This window comes from Anas acuta, chromosome 2, assembly GCF_963932015.1.
Source record: "Anas acuta chromosome 2, bAnaAcu1.1, whole genome shotgun sequence".
Classification (NCBI taxonomy): Eukaryota; Metazoa; Chordata; class Aves; order Anseriformes; family Anatidae; genus Anas; species Anas acuta.
Window position 1 is genome coordinate 52,762,435 of NC_088980.1, and position 16,911 is coordinate 52,779,345.

Sequence of the window (16,911 nt, forward strand, 5' to 3'; positions counted from 1 at the left end):
TAACAACTTTGTAAGGGAAGTAAAGGAAGCTGTGAGGTCTGGATGCTTGAGACTTAATAGGGCAAAGGCGCTTAAAAAGGCACTGCAGGGAACTGCCCTGTCTTGTCAGGAAAATGGGCAGCATGATCTACACCAGCAAGTCTTCTGCACCTCTGATTTCAGTGCAAACAGGAGGTACATGAATATAAAACAAAAACACACACAGGCATCACAGGAACTCCTTGGTTTGGAGACTCTTTTCATTACCAGCTGTGTATTCAAAAGGCTAGCCACAATGGACCTTGCCCGAGACTACAAACCTGATGCCATAATAGTAGTAAGTCTGATATGAGAGATTCTTATTAAAATTGCAAAGTACACATCACGCATATAAATAATTCCTAGAAAATAATTTCAGAGACACGTCTGCTCTTGCCTTTTGGTATCAAAGGCTTGACCTAAAGTCTATAAAGTCAATAAAAAGAGTCAAGAGACTTCAAAGCTGGCTATAGGGTAAAGAATTTTTCTATGATTGGTGTTTTTAAGTCATGTTCCTTTACAGTCATGACTCCTCCTCTCTGGAGGCACTTCAAACTGACCTACACTAACATAGTTGAAAACAACTGACCTGAAGGTAATTCAGGAGTCTTGGTCTTCATACAATTACTTCCACAGAAACCACAGAGCCTGTGGTCAGCTGCCTATTTGTTTACTTGTTCCTTGCTCCCACTGAAAGGATTCTTACTCTAATATTCCTTTTTTTGTTGTTGTTTAATAAATTCATTTCACACATCGGTTCTCTCCTACAAAGTTTAAAATCACTCTTCCAAGTCACGAGATGAATCTGATCACCGTAAACTCTGTTGGCTTTATCTGGGCACATAAACGAGACATCTCACTGTTTCAGCCATGTACGTCAGCAAGCTAGACACAAAGTAGTGCGAAAAACCAGGCTGCAACTCTTGCATATCTTTCATGCTTGTTCTTTCAGCCTTGAGGATGTTTTCTTGGTTAGTCAACTTTAAAACCATCTATTGTATACACAGCACTATTTAAAAACAGCACTCAAGTGTACAAGATAAACATGTGCTCCTACTGAGTTACTAAACATGAGATAATAAATTTGCATCCCTCTAATTACTACTGCTACCGTGTAGCTGCCTTCAACGTACAGAGCAATACCAAACAGGAGACCCATGCCAAGGAAGCCAGAGGCCCTGTGTGCAGAAAAAGGCCAGCGCTCTGGAAACACAAACGGACCTGTGCAAGAAAGAAATTCAGCAGTCACCAAAAACAGTTTCTGCCAGACGTTAAATCTGTGTATCCAGGATCAGGAGGGAAGCTTCTTCCTACGAGTGGGAAGGCTTTGCCACTCGGAATCCATGGGGAGAAGCCCCAAGGTTGCAGGGAAAGGAAAAGGCTCTAAATTCACATTTATGCACAAGTAAAACGTGAGTAGCATGGAGGGGAAGGGAAGAGCTGGAGGGCTTTGACAAAGGTGCCAGGAAGGATGCAGAGCTCCTTGCAGATGTTCTGTACAAAAAGAGTGAAAACATTCAAGAGGATGAGTTTCCTGCAGATTTGTGGTCCATGCCCCTGCACCCACCGCTCCACGCTCACCCCTCTCTGCTCTGTCTTCCCTCTGGCAGCCTCCAGCCGCTTCGAGACTTCTCCTCCCTGCTGGATCTGGTGGGAACCAGCCAAAAGGCTGTGTGCTAGGGAGGGAATGGGGACAGACAGACATCGTCACCAGCACACACACACCTCAGTTCCTTGGAATCCTGGCTAAAAACACCCCGGCTCTGAAGCAGAAATGCTCATGAAAAGGTTTCATAACACCTTACCAAGGAGCGGTATCAGTATCACTATCTCTGCTTTATGGCTGAAGCACTGACTGGTCATGACACGCCTCAAGTCACCCATCAGATAGCTTTTACTTCTGGCTCTGCCAACTGTTTCTCTGTTCCAAGCTGGTGCCCTACAGTGGAGCCATCCCAAACCACAGGCTGCAAGAGAAGAGAGCTGCAGGAGTCAGTACGTGAGCATCAAAATGCTCTTTGCAGACAGGAAGGGAAGGAAATCATGTTAAAGGTATGATAGAAACCGAGAAACCAAGAAATGTTCTCTAAAAGGCAGTACCTGCCTCCAGCACATTCAATGTACAAGGTGTTGTAGTTGCACTTCATGAAAAGGCAATATAGGACAAGACTGACTTCAATTACCACAGACCACAGAAGTGATTGCTTTAAGTAAGAAACAAGCCAGGCCAAAACAGAAACCCCGCACATCTAAGCGAGGGAGACGGTGGGATCTGAACGCCAGCTTTCTGATTTGGTGTCTACCATGCCTCTGTCATGACCCGAGCTGAATGCTTTGATCCAAACACCGTCAGACCTTATCCTGGATTAAATTTTAGCTTTGCATGCTCTTCTCAAAAACCTGGAGAACCCACTTGAAGAGACCCATCATGTTTCTATTGCGCTTCAAATCTACCCATGCATGACCAAAGACCTGACCAAATCTTACCAAGGCAAATTTTGTACTCTCTTTATTCCATTTGGGTGTGAAAAGGATAAAGTATTCAGCTAGGAATCATTTAAATGATCCCTTCCCTAAGAAAACAATGATCCTGGCAAGCAATTTCCCTTGCCTTATCCCTGAGGTTTCAAATTTTTCATATCAGAATAGTTCCTTACCAAGGGAAGAATGTTTCTATCTTTATTAAGTTGAACCTAAAGAAAAATAGAAAGAAGACAGGAATTATTGAATTTACTTTTTAATACCTTAAAGTCTATGAAAAAGCAGCAAGAATTGCCATTTTATTTCCCTGTAATCAAGAATCGCATACTCCTCCCTCGTATCTCTTCCTTTCTGTTTCCAGGTGAAGGTCAAGGATGTAATTTCACCTGTGCTGCACCATAAAAGAGGAGGCAGGCAACGAGGCCTTCGTCTAACACTGTGAGGCTTGACCACTGCCATCAGCTTGAACTACTAGAAAATAAATCAAGTGAAAGCATATTAGCAGAGAGGAAGGCCTTTCAGGAGCATGGTGGTTTGATATGTGAGGACGCTCCCTGAAGTGAGTGCTCCTCTCCCTCTGTTGCGAGCATGCTCACACAGTGGGCTCGGGAACGCTGGATGAAAGCCACCTGCAGCATCTTCAAGGGTCAAACAGTGTTCAGATAAGGCACAAGTCTGATTAAGATCCACGAGAAAGCCTCCTACAGTCTCCGTTCCAGTAGGACAGTTTACAGACAAACAATCAGCACCCACAACTCCTCGTCCCCCACACCAGATTTGCCAAAGCACATACAGAAAGACACAGAACCACAGAAGCAAGCAGAGATGCTTTAACCACGACCTATCTTTTCTCTACCCAAGCACTTGGGTTTTCCAGCAAGATACGGGCACTCTGACTGAACTCATGAGAGTGCAATTTCGGTTTCAGCTACGCTGACACCAGCTTTGCGCGGCTACCATCAGATAGCTTTGTTTGCAACATTTCGAAGTCCTGAAGGAACGTTTAGAAAGAAATACCTTCACTGAGCCTCAAATGTTTCATGCCGTAAGCCTTAAAATAGCAACCGTAATTTAATTAAGGGGCATCTACCCTGCTTACATTCGCTTTCCTGAAGGAGTAATAGCCACTGCTCCACACGTTACCTTTAGCACTGGCCTGATCAGTGGTTTCCCTCTCTGAGCACGGACAAACACCGCTCTCCGTTGCTTCGAGGCTCCAGCCCAGACATGCCAGGCAGCTTGATGAGCACGCACAGGTCAACAAGCAGGCCCAGGGCTCAAGTCTGTAACCAAAAAATCAGCTATCGTATGCCCCACTGGGGCATAAAGTTAACAGAGCTCTCCCTGCTCCTTTCAGGCCATCTTTAAGTGCTTAATGGGAGCATCTGGGAGCACTGGGAGATCTGGGAGGGAACTGGAAGCTGCTGGTCCCAACCTGGCCGCAGAGCAACGCCAAACCTGCAACTCTGACCCAGTGTGCCTGCTAAGGTGCTCCGTCCAGCTGCTCGTAGGCTGCTGCTATTTAGGTTTTGAACTGATATTCAGCACCTAAAATCTGTGAAACATTTGCATTACGGTGAAAAATTACCCACGTATTATTTTGGTGCATGGTTTATACTAAGGAGGCTTCCTCCAGAGACTGAGCAGTGGAGCTGGGTCTGAACCCAGCCCGTGCAGAGCCAGCAGCCCTCCCCTGGAGAGAACAAAAGACGTCCTCCCAGCATTAGATGCACCGAGCCCGTGTTTACACAGGGAGCTGCTAATAACCAGAGCCGGGAATTCCAGCACAGGAGCTTTGTATTTATTCCTATTTCGCATTACTACTGGCCGTGCCAAGTTCGGGCACTTTAAGCTGTGAGGGCTGCTATCGCACGCTGCTTTATCAGCCTTTCACACAACTGCGTGACCGAAGCATCTCGATAAGAATGTCTAAAATGTCTGCTATGCTTTAAAACAGCAAACCCTTCCTTTTCTGCTCTGACCCAGCCATTTCAGTCAACAAAGCTCCTTCCACTCTTCCAAAACACTTTCTACTCACTTAATGGCTGTGACCATACCGACTGCCTTGGAAACTGCTGGTCCCCAAAAATAATGCAGCGCAGCTATTTATTCGTGCTGGTGGCTTGGCGTGGTATTTGGAGGACTACCATTTCGCAATATGGAATGAAACATGGACATCCATCTTACAACAAGGGCTCTACCACACCTCAGCCTTCACGCACGAAACATTAATGCACTTTCAAGTGAAGAAAATCGTGAAACTGTGCAACTACAACAAACAACTTACCAAAAATGGCATACGTTTTTGCACTTGGTTTTACATTCTCAGCTCACTAAGATCAATATATACACAGATACGCATGTGTGCATGTGAGTATACATACCCATTCATCCCTGCATTTTTCAGGAAGGTGCTAGTCAGAGGAGGAGCAGTCAGGACTGTAAATGCCATCTCTACTACAATGAGCAAAACTGGTTTTATTTCTTGTCATTCTGTTTTTGTTTGTTTGTTTTTAAGTTTCTTACTGGTCTGATTTGGTTTCTTTTAGAAGAGCTCAAAAATGTTCCAGCATTAACTTCCAAAACCTGGCTTCTGTAAGGCCACTCCATGCCTTTAAAACAAAATTTGACTGCAAACCTACCTATATTGTAACAGCTACCACTGGAGTTGAACGTTAAAAAACCACATTGTGAAAGCTCCCTATCCCCGCACTCACTTCATGCTGCAGGAATTCCACTTGGGAAGGACAACGAAGGGAGAGGTGGAGTGGGGAATGCACAGCTAATTAGCGAGGTTTCACAATCTCATTTAACCTGCCAACCCATTCTTCTGCCACTCTCACACAGGTAAATAGGATGAAAAGCAGAAGGTCTGAGCTCTTTGCGCTGTTACTCCTCAATTCCACCATTTCTGATCGTCTACCTGGGCACTTCTGTCTCCTCAGCAGCCTTCCTCTCCTGCGGAGCTCGAGACCACCACTTCCAAAGCCTGGCAAGTTGTTCACTTTCAGCGAGATGAGCAGGAGCTGATGACACTTAGCAGCACGTGTGCTTTTGAGAGCACGATTTAGAATCTTCCCTAAAGCCAAGTGCATTCCCTGCAGTCCCCAGCAAGTCACCCAAGGCCGAGTGATCCTTGAGAGCATGTATACTAACGCTCTGGGATACAGCTGCCCTGCACAAGCACACGGCACAGACTCGTGGGCTTGTGCTGAGTGGGCTCAGACGTTTTCAGGGCGACGCTGCAGGGCAGGGCTGCGCAGACACACTCCTCTGACTCTCACCAGCAGAAAACCAGTGTCAGGCAGCACCCTGCTCCGCCTAATTAGCATAATCAGGGAAGATGTAAGGGGAGAAGGAGCACTAATTAGCCTGAGCAGAGCACCTTGTCAGCCTGGGAATCTCTGCACAGGGCTCTGATGCATAACTAGATGTACCCGCTGCGACCGGGCCTTTCGTGCTCCCTGCAGGCAGCAGCTGTTTCACTGTGGCCAAGAACTAGGTGCTGAGAGCAGCGTGGGGAAACTCCTCAGTTCTTCATGACTTTTTTTTTTTTTTTTGGAAGAAAAGATCCACAGAAGCCTTGCAGCTCGATGTACCATGCTCCTGCATTGCACGTGCTTACATGGGTAACTCAACAATCTTCCTTGGTATAGTCTTTTTTAAGAGAGGGGGATCCTATTCTGTGTTTCGTGTATTATTATTATTTTTAATTTTATTCTACAGCATTATATATACTTAGAGGGTAGGAACATGCTGCTACACAATCCTTTCACTACTTCGCTGTTGCCTTCCCTGTCTCAAAATACTCTCCAGATGGAAGGAGTTTATTTGTAAGGAGGAAAGCATAAGGCTGACTGAAGAAAAGTGATAATTACATTAGAATAATAATAACAACAACAAAACCTGGAGCTAATGAAGACTGCCTGCTTCATTTAATTTAGGAAGAGGCTTCACCCTGTAATGAAGACACATGGAGCTCTGCAGCTCGTTCACCCCTTCTCCAAATGTCACCAGGAGCATCGCCGAGCCAAATCCCTGCAGCTGAACTGGTCTGACTGGTCAATGAGCACAAGAAGGAAAGCTTGGACGTTTATCTCCTCCATCGCCCTGCAGGCTGTCCCTCTGGTTGAATAAAGACGGTTATACTAACCTGGTAATGGATCCAGTAGAAGCAGAAAGCAGCCTGGTGATTCCCACTGGGGATCTAACGGGTGCCTGAGCTCAGCAGGACGTTTGGAGGACCCTCCTGCCTCAAACAGCAGCAGTACACGGCACAGACTGAGTGCCAAAGGGATGATAATTGTGCCAAAATGATAATTTTGCCTTTTTTTTTTTTCCTCGTAGAAAGCTGACTCTTTAACAAAGCCACTTGCAGTGCGTGCTTTCACAAGAAAACAACCAACACTCATTTTGAAAACTCCAAAATAGCCCCAAGACACGTGAGCTGCACACATGAGAAGTGTTAGCTCCTCCGGTGCTCTTCCTGTTGCTCTACCCAGTGTCAAACTGGCTCTTACTGCACCGGAGGTTCTCGTTACCTGGGGTCCCTCTTTTTTTTTTTTTTTAAACTATTAGCATCAGCAATGCTAGGTCAGGCTGCTGAGAAGAGAGGTTTTACCTGCCAGAGGGACGAGCCCCTGGCAGATGAAGTTTTAAAGCCCATTTTACCCGCTGCTGATCTCTCCACTGCAAGGGATCTCCGCAGCTCTGGACAGGCGTCCACTCGTCAGGGAAGCCAAACCCCATTTTACTCAGCTTCTTTCAGCTGTCAGAGCTTTTGTAATGCTTTAGCAGGACTTACTGCACTCCCCAAGTTGGAAGTGAGACAAAGAGAATTTAGAAACCACCACCCCAAGCCTGACTGAAGATTACCAGCCCCAGAAAGCCACAAACAACCTTCCTCTCCTCATCTAACACAACCTTCGCTCCCCAAACAGATTTCTTCTATCGCTGCTGAGTACACTAAACTCGCTTTGCCCTAGTGGGGAGGGTTTCTTTATTATTTAAAGAGCTGCCAGGAAAATCCACTAGAAATAAAAAAAAAAGACTGCAGCGCCTGACGTTTCATTAGCCTGTCCCCAGTTCTGACACCTCAACAGGGGAAGAAGCTCAGAGCAACCCTGGCAACCCGCTTCTTTATCTTCCTCTTGACCTTTGTGCCATCAGGTGCCTCTGAAACATTGATCAGTGCGGGTGGCTGGAAGCGCCAGCGCTGATTAACAACCAGAAACATGAAGCTCACTGAAAAGGAACACAGATAGCATCAGCGTTGCCAGCTTCTCTACGAGTATCTGCATCTAATATCCCTCCCCAACATAAGCATCCAGGGTCAACGTGCCTGGCAGGCTGCAAACAAACCTGGAATCAATATGAATGAGCAGGTTGTGCAGGACAGTGTTCTGCTATGGGGGGCTCCTGATCCCTTTAAATTAACCCACCGGTTTACAGCAGCCTTTCCTTTTGAACAGGCACTCCAACCAGCGCATGGAAAAAAATAATAAAAAAAACAACCTCCCTTCTAGAAGAGCTTAATTTATATTCTCTTCCTGCTGCTGCCACCAACGTTATTAGCACTGAGAGGAGCACCAGCAGGCTACTAGATACCGCCGGGGTCATTGTGGGCACAGAAAAACAGCTCGCTGACACAGCACCACCAAAAAAATACAACAAAAAGCAGCAGTGAGGCAGAAGAGCAGTCAAAGAAGAATTCTGGCAGCCATGGGACACCTGTGTTTTGGTCAGCTGCACCCCAGCCACCACCTGCAAGGAGCAGAGCAGCCCTCATGCCGCGCTATCCTCCCCGTTCGCTCCCAACACTTTTTGGTTTACGCCGAAGCCTCTTGGACCAAGCAGTGCTGCCAGCAAGGAGCTGAAGCCTCTCCAGCTGCTCTCACCAAATTACAGATAAGAACAGCCATAAGGCACACTGTCCAGCTACAAGAGATGCCTTTTCCTCGCGGAGCAGGGCGCTGCAGTCACTGGCAGAAGCGTTCACCTGCCCGCCGTCCTCGGCTTCCTCGCTCCGACGCACCAGCACTGCCTGGACTTCCCTCATGGCAAATCGTGAAACAAAGCTGACAGCGAAAAGCTGGGGCAGCAGTTAAAGAGCCTGCCAAAGAGAAATCTGTTTGCTCAGGCAAAAGCTGTTCTCAGTCCAAACATGGGAGTCATAATCTTACAGCCATTTGCTTGGAAGACAATGAAGGGAAGGCGGAACAGGCTGGGAAACTGCAGCTTGCCACAGAGAGAGAAGAGAACAATCTTTGTGCCCAGATTTCTTTGCTCTGCAGGGTAAGTTTTACAGAGCTGACAACCGGTAGCAACATGTAGTGGCCCCAGGCATCATGCCTGCCTATCAAAGACTTGGATTTTAGCCCTGGAGAAATTACAACTTCTCCGTTCTCTGGAAGCTCTATCGGCCGAGAAGAAAGCGAGAGAGTAATGAATGACCTAACCAATAATTATTTTAATACACGGACTGCATACTGCAAGCGATAAATGCAGAGGTGCCTGGGGTGCGGGGAGAGCTGGGGGAAAGGGGCAGGTGGGGAACACCTCGGGTTTGACAGCAACGGGATACCCGCAGGTTACAAAAGGCAACCAGCGGGGCTGCTGCAGCAGCACAGTGCTGGAGGGGAGGGGCTGGCACTCCAGATCCAAGTATGGATCCAGCAGATAAGCAAGGGAGACAAAGGAAGGGGAAGTTCAGCCATCCAGGTTGGAAAAGGCAGCTCAGGAGGGGCCAGCAGGAATGCAGAGCAAGAAAGAGGCAATCTGGGCTCACATCCTGCATGCTCAGAGCAGTGGCTTCGGGGCCGGCGAGCCAACCTGGCGTGCAGCAACACCTCCCCCAGCCCATTTTGCTTCTGCCCAGGCTCAGGAGCTCTGCTGCGTGTCTGCAACATCCATTTTCACCCACTGTTCATCACTTACAATACGCTGCCAAACCTGAGGCCTCGAGGTATGGTCGGAGTTGGCTTATTTTTTATTTTTTCAGCACTGCAAGAGGCCCGAACTATTTCAACTTCCCCTCCCAAATGTCAGCCTTGAGCCATTCTGGTCCGTCCAAAGGAGGAGAATGAATGAGATGGGACCAGGGCAAGAAATGGTGAGAGGAGGAGGCAGAGAAGAAAGGGGCTGGGGCTAATCTCAGCCCCCGAGATGCTCGGTGGGGCTGCACCCAGCCCTTACGCAGGCTGCTTCCCACCGAAGTCACGCGCTGCAAGGCTGTCAGAGCGAGGAACAGGGATGTTTACTATCCTGCCATCTGCAGTTTGCCCAAAATAACAGCCACAGATATGAGATCAACCGAAGACGCTTCAGTTATTGACACATGCTGGAGTTAGAGATTTATTTTCCGTTTCCCACAAACTGTGCCAGAGGTTTTAGCACAAGTGCAAAAAAAAAAAAAAAAAAAGTGAAGAAATGCCAGCGAGCGAGGCACACGAAGAGTTTATTCATTGCTCCTGTCAGAATGTGTTTGTGCTTGTGTGGCTAGCACTCCAAAAAAGCTGCGGCGTATGTTTTCAGGATGGAAAAATCCTCGGGATACCTAAGCCCCACCAGACAATCACCAAATTGCATGCTGGCATTCACAAGGTGCCCTTCTGCAGGAGCACAGCAGCCTCACCTCTCGTCATTTTGACCCCTCACTAAGCGAAATAACAGTCCTCCTTAACAGCTCCTCCTGACATCTCATTTTCTCTCTGCAAAAGCGAAATATGGACTTGATTTGTACGAGCCCTGTTATTCCAGAAATGCTCTTCATCCAAATGAGGAGAGCAGGAGAGAGGAAGCGAGAAATTGGTGCTGTTTAGTAAACAGGCAGTTTCTAGGTGGATACGAGATGCTGGTCCCAATTTACTGCCCACCCCCCACCCCCAGCTCTGAAATTTGCCTCGGTGGCAGAAGGAGGAGGAGGAAGGGACGAGCTTTCCGCCGTGCGAAAGGTCCCAGCGCCACAACACCCTGCAAACACCCAGGGAAAAGAGAACGGGATTTTTTTCCAGCAAAATCATTGTGCGCTGGTATTTCCTCTCAGCAGAAAGGGCAGAAATACCACCCCTCCTCGCTTCTGCTATTCCTGTCTCCCGGAGAGGGTGAAGGAAAGAGGGGAGGGGAGAGGAGGAGCCTGGCCAGCCGCCTCCTCGCCACAGTGCTGTCCTGCACGCAGAAGCCAGCAGCTCTCAAGGAACTTCCAAAGAGCTCTCCATCGCCTGTGCATGACCCCTCCTCAAGAAACATGCCCTCCATGCCAGGGGGAGAGCACTTTTTGAGAGCACTTCCTTCCCATCTGTACCTGGTGAGAAGGGTGCTGCTCCTTCCTCGCAAGCCCAGGCCTCGGGAGTGTGACTTTGGGGTCTGTCACCTCAATCGCAGGCCGCCTGAGGTAGGCTCGTTTTAAACCATTCAGGACAGGGCAGAAGGTAATCATCACACTGAGGGCATCTTGCACAGGTCCTCCATCCCCTGCGATGGCTGATGATCACCTCCGTCCCTCCCTGGTGCAGTTTATCTGGCCCATCCTGAACACCGCACAGGGTACGGGACCGGGGAATGCTCTCCTCGGCATGAGGTGGTGCTGCTGTTGCAATCACCTCCGCTGATTGCAACATCTCCAGCAAACAGCTCCTGCTATCCCAACAGCTTTGCATGCTAGGACAGTTTTTTATTTATTATTATTATTATTATTTAAGGCTGCCCTCCTCTGCCCTAGGAAGTCAGCGTGCAAAGTAAGCCCTTGTGGTTTCAGAGCAGGCTTTCAAAGTGTGGGAATAAGCTGATACGGCCATGTCTGCTTGGATACACAGACAGGGAGAAGCTCCAGCTCTCAGAGGCCCCTTATTCAGCTTAATGAGTTATTAACTTGGCAACTTAGAGCTACTAGTTACCAACGATTCCCAATGTCAGCTTTGTTAACTATTTCGTGGTAAGTACCAAACTTAATACCAATACAAACATCATGCTGCAAATACCATCTTACCTAATTTTGAATTTCTCAAGTTTTTTTATGACCAAAAGAAGGATTATTCTCAGACCTGGCAGGCAGAGAATTCTTGTTTTCCCCTCTTTTTAAGGATGCTTACATCTGATCTGTACATCTGCCCATTTCAACCCAGAAACGTGAGCTTCGTAAGAAAAACAATGACCATAAAAATAAAATGAACTGATCAAAGGAACAGGAATTAGGAATAGCAGGTGCAAATAACCACATTTGCATTCCTCTAATTTGGAAGTAGCCAAATGATTTTCATCGGTGTATGAGCATGCGTACAACCCCTGAATCTGAACTGTGTATTACTGAACTGTTATCCACAATATTTTTCATTTTTGCTAGGCTACACCATCACGGGGCCTTCGAAAGACAGACTATATATTTAGCTAAAAAACAATAGTAATACATTAAATAATTGTCATGGTCTGAGGAGAAGAAACACAGCATCTTTCCTCAGATATCACCATTCTGCCCTTGAAATCATTGAAAAAAAAAGGAGTGATAAGGAGAAAAATTAAAAGACTGGCTTTGCAGCCTAACCCAAACACACCTACCCTTGGTTCCAACACAGCAAAAAGATGCTCAGTACATCCCAGGGATTGGAGCAACCACTACAACGCAGATACCCCCACAGAGAAGACACAATTGCAAATATACATTTGGCGACATAAACTCACAACATTCACTATGTTCTTCTTCAGGGAATTGTGGATTATCCTGTAGCATGAAGATTTTTCACAAGTTGCTGGACTGCTCGCAGGGCTTCACTGGCTTTCCTCTTTCAAATAAGGTGAGATAGAGCTGTAAAAGATAAGCAAAACACACTAAGAAAGGAAAAGTAAGGACTAAAAGGAGGAAAATCCATACAGCTCTTTAGCAAATGATCAACTGATTCATACATTTCCTTGAAGTGAATGCATTTTTAATGGGCTCCCAGGATGGAGATTCCAGTGTAGTGTGCACGTCAAATGCTGATCTAGAACAGGAAGAGTCATTTACTCTGCACTTCTTATTACCAACGATTAAAAGCCAGTTTGGAGTTGCTGAAACATAATTAAAGCAGCTCTTGGATAATTCTGTTGCCATAAAAAGGGGAAGAAAAAACTACTCTGGGTTGTTCTGATCAGTGTCTGCAAGCAAAGCTCAGGATGTGCGAAGAGACCCATACAGGAAGGTTGTTGTTCTCACTGAGCTCCTCTCAGAGGACAGGAACACCTCAGCATTCCTGCAGTTACCTGTAATATTGCGACAGAGGAGTACTGAAACCTAAAATATGTACATGCAGGATTGCTACTGTTCAGTATTAAGTGTATTTCACATCATGTTTCCCAAAGGACATGTCAGCCGTCATTCCAGGTGGAACCCATGTTCCCCAACTGTGAAAACCAAGGCCTACACCTGAGCCAGTCCCAGCTCTCTTTACATTCAGTGGAGAAAAGTCGGCAACCTAGAAAATAATTAAATTTGACCTATCTGAAGCATCTACTTCAGGACGGAATGAATCACTCTCCAGAAAGGCCTGCTTCTTTCCCTCCGTAAAGTGAGTCTAGACGCTTAGCTCAGACTGGATGGCCGCAGACGAATGCAGATGAATCTCGCCCGGCGTGAAGCGAAGGCAGGAAACGAGTCAGACAGACGGACAGGAGCAGCTCATGGGTGAAGAGTAAGGGGAAGGCAACGCTATGGTAGCAGGCAGGGGAAACTACTGGAAGTTACAGCCCCAAGACGGTCCATTTTAGTTGAACCAACAACAGCAAGGCCCTCCTAAACCCAAACCACTGTTTCCCCAGCTGATCCAGCCGGCTTTGGTGTGAGGCTGGGGCTAGGTCCTCACAGAGATGTGAACAATGTTTGCCATCTCCTCCGGCGGGCTGGGACTCTCCCTCGCACACTGGTAACGATGATGATGAGGACTACAATCATCAGACGGTCTTTGCCCTCTCCCTGATGGATCATAGCAATGCAATCTGCCTGTTTCAAAAGTTAAGAGGTGAAGAAACCCTGAGCTGGAAGTACAGCTCCTCAGTGACACAGGCACTGCCGCCTTAAGACCTTTCAGGTATCCAGGCTAAATTTCCAGGGCTTTGGTCAACAAACTTCTCTCCTCCGGTAAAATGGGACCCTGCTGCTATTCTGTGTGCACAGAGAAGCACGCAGTCAGACATTATCTCATAAGCTCTGTGACTTTAGAAACCCAACCAAAAGAAGTAAAATACAACCTTCAAGTCAAGCCTCAACATTTTGTTTAACCCCGAGCAATTTATATTCAAGCTATTATTTATTTTTTCCTTAAATTAGGTGAATCTCGAGATAATTTGGCATTCGAAAAATCTCCTAAAAATCCATTTTTGATCTTCATTAACACCCTCCAAAATTCACCCGACAGGTATCTCTTGTCCTTTAACATTGAGCTGAACCTGAAAACGGACTCCAAAGAACTACAAGGAAATATTTAGTATTTCTGCATAAATTAGGTGGCTTCCAATGACTTTAAATAAGGGCAGGAATTTTACTCCAGGCATACCTTGTCTCCCGTAACAAATCCTGCAGTTCCTGCTTGCATCCATTCCTCTGAGTCCCCCTGGAGAGTAAGCTACCACGGGCCTGAAAAACTCAGTGCACGTCTTTCTGCTACCTTCAGGAGGCTGGATGAGGATTTTGTTTTCAGTTTGGACAAGTCCATCACCACCTATAGCAAGACTCAGATCATACACATGCACCACGCACACAGCCAGCTCTTACGGAGCAGATGATGTATGGTAAATTCATAAGCCAGCTTAATCTGCAACAACGTGCTCACTTGACCTTACCCTCAGGCACTTGTTTCTGCAAGAGGCAAGTTGCAAGCTGCCTATAAATGTTCCCAGCCATTTTTACGCTCCAGATTTAAAGACAGCATGGCACAAACTTCAGGACATGCAAGGAGATGCTCTGCCTCTTGAAACACAGTCCTCTCCTGTGGAGCGGAGCACTCCTTTAGGACCTGGGACAATCTTTTAGCTACGCAGCATCTGGCAGTCTGCTACGGCATGCTCTTTGTGGAGCATGTGAATGAGTCCTAGCTCGGAGGGCCCATCAGGAAGGCAGTGGGCACCACCAGGCGTATTTCACGTCCCCTGTTTTCCAGAAGAAATGGCTCTGTGCCGCTGTCTTTCACCCTGCTCTACGTCTGGAGCAACTCCTCTGGAGGTGTGGGAGGTATGGACACACGTATAACGCGGTTCTGGTTTGCAGGACAAACTCAATCTCAACCATGCTTTTCGTTTCAAAAGGCTCAGTGAATCACTAACAAATACATCAGCCTTATACGTATGATGGTTGAAGCACATTCACACAGCTCATAACCGTGTCACGTACACGGCTACTGATCACAGCACTGCTCAAAAGGGGAAGTGTCACACGGGGAAGCTGGATCTCGTGGCCCCGCAGTACTCTGGTTATTCAGACGTAGCAGCACAGCCCTGCCTTTGGGCACTGAAAAGGACACCGAGCTGACAGATTAGAAGTGAAACTGCGAGACAAACAGACCTCAAACCCAAGAACGAGGAAATACTTTTGGGGAGTATTTAGACGCTAAAATTGGACCCCAGGGCAATCAACAAATAAGAACCACAGCACAAGCAAGCGATCGCAAATTGGCAAAACCAAAATTCAAAAAGCAGCTCCGTGCAATCCTCTGTATTTATTCCAAGGAAAGGTCATGCTCTCCATCTTGCTTTGAAGAGCAGGCAGTGAGACATCACCGTTTTTCCAGTCCTTTCCTGTAGGTTTTTAATTGTCATTCCTTGCTCTCTTGCCTGATGTAATTTGGTTTTCCTAATTCACAAATCAGCATAAGCTAATAAAACTGTTTAAGAGACGGCAGCATTGTTCCTGCCTGAGTTGTTTCGTTGTTTGCTATTATCCCACAACTAATCCTTCAACTCAAATAAAACCGTAATTCATTTCCTCCTTTATTCTCCCACTGCATGAAATGGTTTTCGACAGGTTCAATCCTGCCCCGCCGCAAATGGGAAAGGCGAGGCTGGATCTTCCTGGAGCGTATGTGGTGCCAATTACCCGGTGCGCGTATCAGCTATCACGTCAGGAAACAACTTCCAAATGATTTTCAACAGGTCGAGCTGATTTTACACACAGAGGAAAGATTGTAATGGAAAAGGAAAAAAAAAAAAAAGAGCCCACAAATACAAGAATTAACTATCCTTCCCATTTCGGATTTCAAGTTAATAAAAGCTTCTCCGCGCAAGTCATGCCAAACTTCACCCATCTGAGAACCTGCTGACATTTTGTGTGGTGTACAAAGGCTGCTTCTGAGGGGCTGAGTCATCTGAACGTTAATTGTTCCGCTACTTTAAAAAAGACTTAAATTACAATTATACCCACTTCAAGGCTTACAGCAAAGTACTATCACCTTAGCATGAAAGAGGCTTAGTCTGCGTAAGAGTCAGGCATCGCGCTAGCTTCTGATTAATGTCTCTTCCTCATCTCGAGCCAACAGTATCTGCAGCTCGATTCTCTGCAGCTTTGTCGTGTAAGCCAGCGCTTCCCATGGCTTTCTACGTGGTCCACAGCGAAATGCCCAGCTTCACCATGCCGTATCCCCAGTCTGTGCAAGGTGATAACCCCGTCTGGGTGTCGGGGAATGGTAAATCGAGCTGTCAGCACTTTGCACATCCTGGGAATCAGACAGCAAAGCGATCCATCCTGCCCCACAGCGCGTAGTGGGGGCAGAACATGTACCAGGAACATGTCCTCAGGCTGCTCCAGCCCCATGCACCTTTCCTCTGTGTGTGTGCTGTTCCCAGTGCCAGTACTTACTGGAGAAATGAAGCGCTGCGGGATGGGAGCATCCGTCCGCAAACAGCAGGCAGAGAGGAGCAGGGTGTGGGGTATGGCTGTGTCTCACATCCTCCAGTGCAGTAGCCACCACTGAAGAAGATGATTCTGATCAAGCAGCCTAACTGTTAGTCATACGGCCAGCAGTGCCCCGAGATCTAGCCTACAGAAAGGCATTACTCGTCATGACCTCATCTGTCGTAGGGATCTTTCCCTACTGAATGCTCAGGTAAAGCACCACTGGTTTTAGCTTCACGTTATGCAAGCAGACCAGGAACAGGCTCTGTAAGCCCTACAAGTGATCCGAAAACTGATGAGGGTTCATCAGCACGGGGGCAGCTTTAAACACAAAGATATTGGAGCCTGCTCCGACTTGCGCTGTCTGTTCGCGCGATGCCTAATAACACCGCAGACACAAAGCTGACGAGGACCTCTGAGACATCACCTTTGCACAAACAACAGCAAGCACAACCATGCTCATTAGCTGGATCTCAGCAATATCCAGTTGTTCCGATAAGACGTGAGGTTAAGCCGTGGTTAGCCCTGTGCCTCGCCGACTGTGCCTTGTCTCTGAGCTC

At 47.1% G+C, this 16,911-nt stretch overlaps 1 protein-coding gene and 1 long non-coding RNA gene across 16 annotated transcripts in view; one reads left to right on the forward strand and one right to left on the reverse strand.

Moving 5' to 3' along the window:
* Positions 1–16,911, reverse strand: part of ATXN1 (ataxin 1) — a 196,213-nt gene that overhangs the window by 62,302 nt on the left and 117,000 nt on the right. For all 15 annotated transcript variants that reach the window (XM_068674779.1, XM_068674791.1, XM_068674776.1 and 12 more), the window contains one exon: positions 12,175–12,298. The gene's annotated coding sequence lies outside the window, so the exon portion shown is untranslated. The remainder of the gene's footprint in view (positions 1–12,174; positions 12,299–16,911) is intronic.
* LOC137852745 (uncharacterized) lies at positions 5,894–7,422 on the forward strand. The gene is made up of 2 exons (XR_011094017.1): positions 5,894–6,128; positions 6,444–7,422. It is a non-coding gene; the product is annotated as an uncharacterized lncRNA (long non-coding RNA).